Raw genomic sequence first — 10,430 nt, 5'->3', positions numbered from 1 at the left:
ACAAGAGCCTCAGGAAAGGTCTAAACACAGATGAAAGAGCTAATCCTATTCTTATTAGGTTATAGCAGAGAGAGGTTTGCTAAATATTCTAAATGTCTGCATACCTTCACCAGAACTGTGAAGCTAAATAAGAGCTGGAAATCTAAGTACCTGGTTAAGGACGAGATTATAGTCATAGCACATACTTTGTGAAAATTCTCACAAGTCACTTGTCAGTATTAAAGGGTATAGCTTTTTCACTAAGAGCAGGCAAATAAAGAGATTTGTATCCTGTATACTCAGCACCAAGTTAGCAGCTTGGAGAAACAGAATATTAAAGTCAAGCCAATTGAAGGAAGGTTTATTCAAGGTTAAGAAAATAAAAGAGCATAGGTACAGTCATGGGGAGCAGTTGATTAGAGACAAGGATGATCACACTAAGGGAGCGTTTTATCTGCAGGAGGTAGAAGTTAGTATGTGACCCTTAGGTAATGGGAAATCTCATCCTGCTGAATGTCTAGGGAAAGCAGTCGAGCAAGACACTTGTTTTACACAAGTTAGGGAAACATGGTCTTGCTCCGTCTCCTACTGCTTGATACAAAACTGGTTGAACAACTGGAGGCTAGATAGCAACTGGCAGTAGTTACGTGTCAAAAACAGAAGGTTGTATAAAGGTTCCATTGTGGTCTGTTCTGGCTCCTGTATTAACCATCATTTTCATCAAAAGTCAGAAGATTAAATAAAAAGGCTTCCTATGCTCTTTTTATTCCATTATTACAATTATTGTATTCATGAAAGACAAAACTAAAAGGAGCTGCAAATATCTTGGCTAACATCATTAAAGTTCAAATATTCTTAACAAGCAAGAAATGATCTACTGAAGAACAGGAAACAATTCACCATAAATAAATGCAGGTTCCTATTCTTAGCAACAATTGACTGCACAAATGCAGGATGTAGAGCATTTGATTTTGGTAGCAGTTCTTAAAAAATCGATTTTAGGTATTACAATGGGTCACAAACAGAACATGACTGAATAATGTCCTAGTCACAAAATAAAACACTCGGCCATGCTACAATTTATAATTAGGAATATGTGAAGACAAGTGAAATAGTCTCCTTGCTCTATCTAGCACGAATTAAGTTTCAGCTGGAATACGGGATCCAGGGTATAGAATTTCAAGAAAATTGTAGCAATCTAAGCAGAAAACATGAAGGATCAAGAAAATGGAAAACTGGGGTTATTTAATCAAAGAAGATATAATTTGGAAATATTATAACAGTCTTCAAGTACACTGAGAGATGCTGCAGAAATTAAATACTCTGTTCTCTGTCCATGATGCACAGCACAGGACAAAGTAAATGGCTTATGTTGCAGCAACAAATATTCATGGTAGACACTGGGAAAATCTTACTAACAATGGAGGAGCAAAGCCCTTAAACAGGTTGCATGGGAATGTTCTGAAGTCCTCTGTACTGGAAGCATATTACAAATGGTTATGTACATGCCTCTGTCAGAAAAGAGATTAGGTGTATTACAGGATCCATATTGGATGTGACAGGTCATTCTAGCCTTTTCTAATTGTTAGAAATAAAGCACCACAATGCTGCAAGGAAAAGTTATATTTTTGGTGATTCTTCTTCTTGTCATTGTAGCTCTTTATTTGTATTATAAAAGCAGCATTCATCATGATGATGTTTCCTAACTTTTCATCCATTTATGATCCTTTTCCAAAGTCTGTTTCTTCCCTTAATGAAGCAGGATTTTTTTAAAAAATCATGACAAAATCTAAAGGTTATCAGACATGTAACATATCTGACAGTTAAGTAAGCTGTATCTTTATATGCAACAGTAATATTTTCAAAAAGAAATCAATAAACATGTATCAGATTCAATATATAATCTCCCAACAAGAGAACAAGTATATTTTATATTCTTGTAGTCTTAAAGCTGTATATTAACATTATTAGATTATATGTTGTATATATTCTCAGTATGGTTTCCTCAGCAACTATATTTTGGGTAGCTTTGCTATGGCAACCAAAGATGATTGCTTATTTTACTGTTTTAATTAATAATCCATGGCCTGAACCATAAAAACAATAGTTAGATAATACATCTATGAAAGGCTAAATAAACATATGTTACACAAGTGCAAGCTTTCTGTAAGAGTTATTACTCTGGTGTAGGAACAATACATAAGTACATCACTAATTAGATTCTGTGTTTCAGTGCTTAAAATAGAAACACTGGGCTTAATTCTAGCCTTATAGAGAGGAGGGCACAATAGTGGGTTTTGCAACATACGTGACAATTATCTATTACGCGAAAATCACATTATGTCAGAATCAACTCCTTATTTTTGAAGGCAGGAGAATGAATTTCCCAGTATACCCTTCTGCCCTGGTTTTGCCCTCAATTGGATGGGAACAAATCTATTAAGTCAAAGGAGTCTCTCTGTAAGCAGAAATTGAATTTCTGAATTGAAATTCAGAAAGCTGAAAGAGAATTGGGCCTTTGTCAGTTTTGTTTGTAGATTTTCTAACCACACAGTTTATTGTTATGTAATGGGTAAGGTATGTTTCTGTAATACTTCTTAAAGCCAATGACAAAAAATTCTCAACCAAAAGCATTTCAGATTTCAGTAAGGTTAAGTGCAAAAGCTGAGCACAACTCTAAGCAAACATGTTTTTCTGTCTTTTCTTTGGACAAATATAAAGAGTATCTAGACAATCTTAACCCTTTTGCAATTTCCATTTATATAAGAATTATTTTTTTTCAGCTCTCCACATTTCAGCACTTTGTCATCTGACTATGAAGAGGCTCCCAGATTTAATTATAAACACAAGTCTAGAAGCCTGTTTTATGTTATCAGTCTGGATTTGAACTGGAGGCAGCCTGGGCTGCAGTGATCATGAATTGGTGGAGTTTGCAGTCCTGAGGGATATGGGTCAGATAAGGGGTAAATTTAGCCCCCTGAACTTTAAGAAAGCAAATTTCCAGCTCTTCAAGGAGATAGTCAATAGGATCCCCTGGGAGACTGCCCTCAGGGGCAAGGGAGCTGATCAGAGTTGGTTGGACAGTCACATCCAGAGGGTAGTGGTCAATAGCTCACAGTCCTGATGGACATCAGTGATGAGTAGTGTCCTTCAGGGGTCTGTATTGGGACCAGTGTTATTTAATATCTTCGTTAATGACACAGAGGAAGTGCACCCTCAGCATGGGGTGAGCTAATTGTGGCCTTCCAGTATCAGAAGGGAACCTACAAGAAAGATAGAAATTTTTTACAAGGGCATATAGTGACAGGACAAGGGCAATGGCTTTAAACTGAATGAGAGTAGGTTTAGATTATACGTTAGGAAGAAATTCTTTACTGTGAGGGTGGTGAGGCACTGTGACAGGTTGCCCAGGAAAGCTGTGGATGCCACAGCCCTGGAAGTGTCCAAGGCCTGGTTGGATGGGGCTTTGAGCAACCTGGTCTAGTGGAAGGTGTCCCTGCCCACGGCAGGGGCATTGGAACTAGATGATCTTTAAGGTCGCTTCCAACCCAAACCATTCTGTGATTCTATGATATATTATGTTATGTCATAGTTGCGTACTTGGAGAAGAGGTAGTAAATGCATACAATGCATAATGTCACTGCATGTAGACAGCTAGGTTCTGAAGACATGGAAAAATCATGGAAAAACACCAGAATCCATATAACCACACAAATTTTAATTTTTTTTTTAGTCTTGGTCCCATTGTCTTGTGCCTTAATCTATCCACCTCAAAACATGTAAGACCTCAAGGTGTACATGTGGTACAGGAGTATCTGAAGGTGTGATGTGGTTACATAAATAGCTATATTATTCTCCATGTCATCCAATATTTAGCTGTTCAACTCTGCCAACTCAATGAGATGGTAATTCATGATCAACAAAATCATTCCATACCATATAAACCAGGGTTTCGTAGTTTTAATGATCTTTGATGCTCTAATCTTAATGGAAATACTTCAGTTATTCCATTTATTTGGAAAACTGAATAATCATAAAACAGCCACTCCCACTTAATCTTTTCTTTTTTTTATATATAGCAATTTTGCTAACTGATGCTCCTTTCTACAATTATCTTATTTTAAAGAAGATCAGAGCAAAGCCTGTGAAGAGAACAGAGGATTTTTGAAGAGATTATTACCTCCTGAGTAATCTAAATAAAGGTGGAAATACAGATAAAAATCCTCATGTACAGGTGCAGAAGTACCCACCGAATTTTCAAAATACAACACCTATGTATACATTCTATGAATGAATACAAAAGCTTTCACTGGTTCATAGCACCATCACATTAAATGTCAAGATGACCTTACTGTTTACTGTCAAATTTTCCAAGTGCTTCAAAATCCATATGCTGACCTATATTGCCTTTAAAATCTCCAGACCTTAAGATATTCAGACAAGAATGTTTGAGCAAGCCAATCTGCGGACAAATACCACACTAAAAAAAACCACATTCATCATTTTTTTCCTCCATACCTCAAGAAACTGTCTCTGTCTCAAACTAGCATATTGAGCTTTTTTGGGGAAAACAATTCTTATGTTTTTTTTCATGGTGAAAGACTATCTAAAAACTCCAGGTAAAGCTGATAAAAAGGCGTTTAAGTATTTTCTATGAGCAATGGGCTGTTTTAAAGGAAGTCTGGTGATGCTATAGCTGTGTGACTCCTGATAATGACTCCTGACTCTGTGGCATTAACCACAGAGTATCTGAGTTTGGATGCTCAAAAGTCTGTTTACTAGGAGCATGTTACTCTCCATCTGTACAGCAGTAAATTTCTTCCAAGACTAAAACTTCTGATTTAAAAGATGGTGGGTAAGATTCATTTGTTATAAGTTTAGACATTTAAAGATTTGGACATCACAGTACAAGCTAATTACAATGATCAGTGGGCAGAAAAAGACATTTATAAAAAGGTGCTTTCTCTTTTATCAAGAAATATGTCTAAAAGAGACATAAAAGAGCATCTGATAGATGCTCATTTCCTCACCTGTGAGTAACTGATGACAGAGTCAAGCTGATGCAGGATTTTGGCACTAGTGGGGTGAAAAGGAGGAGGAAGGCACAGGCCAGAGGAAGATGGAGAAAACCAGAAATTGGCACAGTCCCTATGTAGGAAGTTATGCCCAGCTGGACAAAACTGAAGTGTTGTCAAGTAAGATACAGCTACAATAGATCTGGAGAAAGAGTCAATATCAACCAGTGAATTTCCTTGTACAGATATCATTCTCTGTAGAACGGCACTTCAAGATTAGAACTTCTCCTGAGTATCAGTGTTACATTCTGGTTTTTGCAGATAATAATATAATATAACAGTAGACACTGTTCTATACTTAAACAGTTTAATTTTGTTTTCATTGTATTTTCCTTGGTATTTTACCAAGAAATTATCCCTTCTATTTCAAGATGAAAATGCTTCCATTTTTACTTTGTAAATGCATTTAATATTTCTTAATTAAAACCCCTTACTAAATTGTAAATGGTTGGTTTCATTGAAATGTCTGGGCAGAATTACAATTAAATCACTGAAGACGACAAAAAAACAAAATTAAACTCTTCCAAAAAAATATCATATCAGAATCATTAAAGAGAAACAAAAGAAATAAGAAGCATTTTAGTAACAAATGTAGCTGATGAAGACCTCCTATGTATACTGGTTGCCTTATTTTGAAATTATTTTAGATATTTCCCCATTGAATATTACCAATTCTAATTTTATTTTTCACATTAAATATCATAACTCTGACTTCTAGAATCAATTCCAAGAGGAACACATAACAGTACATGCAGTTCAAGACTGAGTTCCCTGCATAATGTATGTATTTGTGTTGGTTTTCATACTGTAGTAATTATCAAGCAACTTGTCAGTGTTAACCTTATTTCTTGCCAAAAGCCCTGTTCTTCTAGTAATCAATGAACTTGCTCAACAGTAGATTAAGTTCCACAGAAACTTAAAATATTTGAAACACACTACGAAGTATAGGAATTTACTTGTGAGGAAAGTGCAGACACTGTTTGCATACTTAGCTGCATGATTCTTTTCCTATTATGACCTCAGTAAACATGATAATGTTAAAAATACTGCTTTGAATTTCCCATTTAGCAAAACAAAATTTTAAAGTGTAACAAGCGATAAGGAGGCAATTAAGCCTTTGAAATCAATTCCCTCACAGTGAGGAGGTAAAAACAAGGGTGAAAATCAGCAAATGCTTTCCAGTCAACAAAAGAAATCTTGCCAGCTGAACAATAACCTCTTCAGGGCTATAGAGATTTGGACTTACCAAAGATAAAAGATCTATCTGTCTTAGAGAGAAAATGCTGAGGAAGAAGCTACCAGAAAGGAGGTCACCGACTTCCAAATTAGTTATTGGATAAAAGAGCACTGAGAAGAGTGTAGTTTCAAATGAAGGTCCTATACTAAGGAGCCTGCACTAAGACACTTATGGCCTTGATACAAAATGCCAGTGTATTTTGAATACTGGGCATTTCTTCCTGATGATACATAAATATATACAATTAAATGTTGATATGTCAACAGTTATGATCCTGGGAAAGAAATAAATATAGACTAGGAGGGCTGTGGGGTTTTTTTCTGGTCTTATTGCCAGCTAATGAACCATCACTAGGAAATTCAGAAAAACTGACATAACTTGTATAGTAACTTATTTAAATGTGTTGATGATTTTAGGCAGAGAAACAACAGCTTGCTAGTATTCGGGACTGACTGAGCTTAATAAGCAAAGCTTAAAAGAAGCAAGAAGAAAGAAGCAAGAATAAGGTATTTGCTATTCGATTTACTTGACAAGATGAAACATGAGAAGTTCTCAAACAAATATCAACACACAGGGTAAACATGAATATTCAAAAGCATATGTATACAAACTTCAGAGAATGAAGAACAACAAAGGAAACACAGAAAATTTAGCAAGTTCAAGAGTTATCTCAAGCTGATTTGAAATGGACAGTTCTTCAAGGCAGTATGAGGAGACAAACCTTAAAACTTTTTCAGCTTGTAACAGAGCACACAGTAGTGGTATCCATGTCAGAATTGCACGGCTAAGGCCCACACCTTCAGCAGCTGTAAATTACTCTAAAAAAATAGCCCTGTTATTGCCTCTTTATGTGTTCTGAATTTAACAGTAACAATGAACAAGATTGAAAGAAGATATCTGTAATGTTGTAATTGTTGAAATGAAACCTATTTCTTATATTCAGTCTTAAGATATTACAAGCACAGTGAGAGGAAATCAAGCTGTTCCATTGAGAAAACTGATATTGAGGAGCTGGGATCCCTTCAATTGGTACAATGACCCCTTTTGAAGAGTGAGGTGGCTCCTGGCCATGAAAAGCCTCAACTTGTGCCATCAAAACATATTTCTGAGAGTAGACTGTCACTGTTATAATCTGCAGCCAAAGTGTGTGTTTAAGATTATAGTGACAAGTGCAGATGTATTGGTTTTTCCTAAAACATCTGCAGGTTGTGACTTTCTTTGGTTGGACATTGAACATGTGGATGCCTACAGGTGTGTCCACCCCTGACAGCATGACACCTGCACAGCTTTGCTTTCTGCAATATGTCTACATTCATCTTCAGCAAGGCACTGACATGAGGACCACTACTGCTTTGGAAACCCAGGGAAAGTTTTACACGTCCTCTTCCCTCACACAGGGACTTGGACCTTGTTCTTTCTGTCACCAGCCTGTACTACCTGTGCTGCAACCCCCAGCCCTACTTGGTATGACATGAACATGGACAGGGATCCGAGGAAGTCAGTCTCTTCACCAGGCGGAAAAAGAAAGGCTTATTTTCTTTACTGAAATTAACATACTTGCTAGGGCAAAGCCAACACAAAAGCGAGGAGAATCGGGCCTAGATTTGCGCTTATCCACTTGTCTAAAGACATACACTAAAAAATGGTTTTATGGCACTTTGAGAATAGCAAATGCAAAGTTCTACAGAAGTATAAAATATTATTATACCATTATTACAGTATTCTTTGAAAAATTACATGAAAAATGTCATTTCTAATATCCTACAAGAAGCCTTTCTTCTTAGAAAAAAATCTTATTTAAAGTAGCTTAAAAATAGGAATAGCAGCAATGAAAACATGCTGAGACCATCCCTTCCAGGACAGATCAGCTAATGGACATGGAAAAGAAGAAATGTTGCTCTTGCAGAGAGATAGCCATGACAGAAACCCAGGTTGGATAAAGCCTTGAGACACCTGGTCTAGCGGGAGGTGCCCCTGCCCATGGCAGGGGGGTGTTGGGACTAGACAATCTTTAAGGTCCATTCCAATCCCTTAACATTCTACAATTCTATCATTAGCTTTGTCTCTGCAGTTGCTGATGTAGGAGACCAACTTGAAAACCTTCTAACAAGGAAATATAAAGGAAGTGTAAATCCAAATTTTTGTTTGTTTGTTTGTTTTGTTTTTTGTTTTGTGCATTTGTTTTACCAGAACCAAATCAGAACACAAGTAAAAGCATCCTACCACCACGCAGCTATTTAGTGTGTGGTGATACCTCTGACATACAATTTGTCTTTCAAGAAGGGGAAAGATTATTCAGACTGACATACCTTTGTGCTTCCTCTCTGATCTGAGGTAGTGGAGATGACAGCAATGTTCCTTGATGTCACAATCTGGCTGCAATCATCAAGCTGCCCACCTTCAGAGAAGCAAAAATTTACCATGTTGACGTATTCTTACTGGCAGTGTAGCTGTTTCATCTCACGCAGAAGGAACATACTGCCATGTTAGGTTTTGACAAGTCTCCAGAAAAAAAATGCACTTAGCTGGCAACTTCTCTGCAGAGACACTATGATATCTAACCTACTTTCACAAAGAACAACAGAAACTTTTCATTAGTATTGACAATATAATCAGCATTATATGGATTTTCATTATAGCACTTTCTTGTTAGCAGGTTTTTAGAGAAGCCTTAAGATTAAAAATATTGCTTTAATAGTATCTAATCTCTACCAAGAAATTAAGGCCACAAATTCCAAGCTCTAATGACTAACGTTTTCTCACAACCATTAGTTCCTTCCTTTATGCTGGGAGCTAACTGAAAGAAGTTTTGGTTTTGTTGCTAACTCTGAATAAGACACTGCCATTTGAAACCTGAAGTCTAGGGTGTTGCACTATATGACCCTTTGTTTACCTAAGAGTAGTTAAATAAATTCAATCTCCTTTGTCTTCATGCTGGCATCTGATCAGAATTACTGCACTGCTAAAAAGCAATGATCATTTATTCTTAACACAAACATATTCACTCTTGAAAAAGAAATTCATTCTAGTTCAGCATGGTTTTATAGTCACCAAAGTAAACAGGTTGTTGCTATAATTGGGGGATAAATATTCTGCCCTGCTGCATGCCCTTTTCTCACTTTGTTGTTTTTCATGATGCTTTCCTCTGGCTCCTGAGCCAATTGTTTGTCCTGAGTTATCCTTGGTATGATCTCTAATGCATTTACTCCATCCTTTACTGTACTACCTGTGCTCTGCTTTTGGTTACTAAACAAGTCCGACTCTTCAGGGTTGTAGCTGAAAGAATATATTGGCTATAAAGAATAATAATATGTGGACTACATTAAAAATGGTGAGCAAACATTACTAATTAATTATCTAAAGCAATTGTAGGGGCTTATAGGTAAATATTCTGGATACTACCTAAGCATAATTATCACTTTATGGTACAGAAGCAAGAACAGCATTGGGAATACAAGAACTGTCACAGTATATTTAAAAACTTGGTCGTGGTGTCAGAATCAGAATTGCCCCAGAGGCAGCATGCAAGGCAAGAATGAGGTGTGTTTTTCCAGTGATTGAGTGGTATTGGACCACTCAAGGATCTCAACATAGTGGGGTGAAAGGGGACTCAAGGAAATAACCCTATTAGGCTGCCAGCACCCAGATACCTTTTTTTCTTACATTAACAATCCCCATTTGTTCAAATCATGGTGGTTCAAATAATTTCCATCAATAACGTTTTCTACTTGATGCTGTTCCTACCACGCAGGCTCATAATTCCAGTAGGATAGAACTGAATCTGTGATACTTTTGCAAGATTTTATACAAAGACAATCCTCATTTTTAGAATGACCTCTACCAAGAAGAAACACTATGTCTACATTTTACTGCCATCTAGAGCAGCTAGGTCTTGGCATACTCATCATCAGTTAAAGAACCTGGTATGGGTTTGCCATACCCCAGAATGGAAGCAGAAGAGCCTGTGATAAGACAGAGATAAAAGTACATTTGATTGCTACATATCCAGAAGAGAGGAAGAGAGACCTAACCAGAAAAGAAAAATCTTATTAACCTGTCTGGGCTCTGCATTAACATAAACCTTCAAGTCATCCTAACAGAGCAGGGAATAGAAGGGAATTTAATTATTTGTGATTCTA

This window comes from Corapipo altera, unplaced genomic scaffold (genome assembly GCF_003945725.1).
Source record: "Corapipo altera isolate COAL_440 unplaced genomic scaffold, ASM394572v1 1, whole genome shotgun sequence".
In the NCBI taxonomy this organism is placed as follows: domain Eukaryota; kingdom Metazoa; phylum Chordata; class Aves; order Passeriformes; family Pipridae; genus Corapipo; species Corapipo altera.
This window is presented reverse-complemented; position numbering follows the sequence as displayed.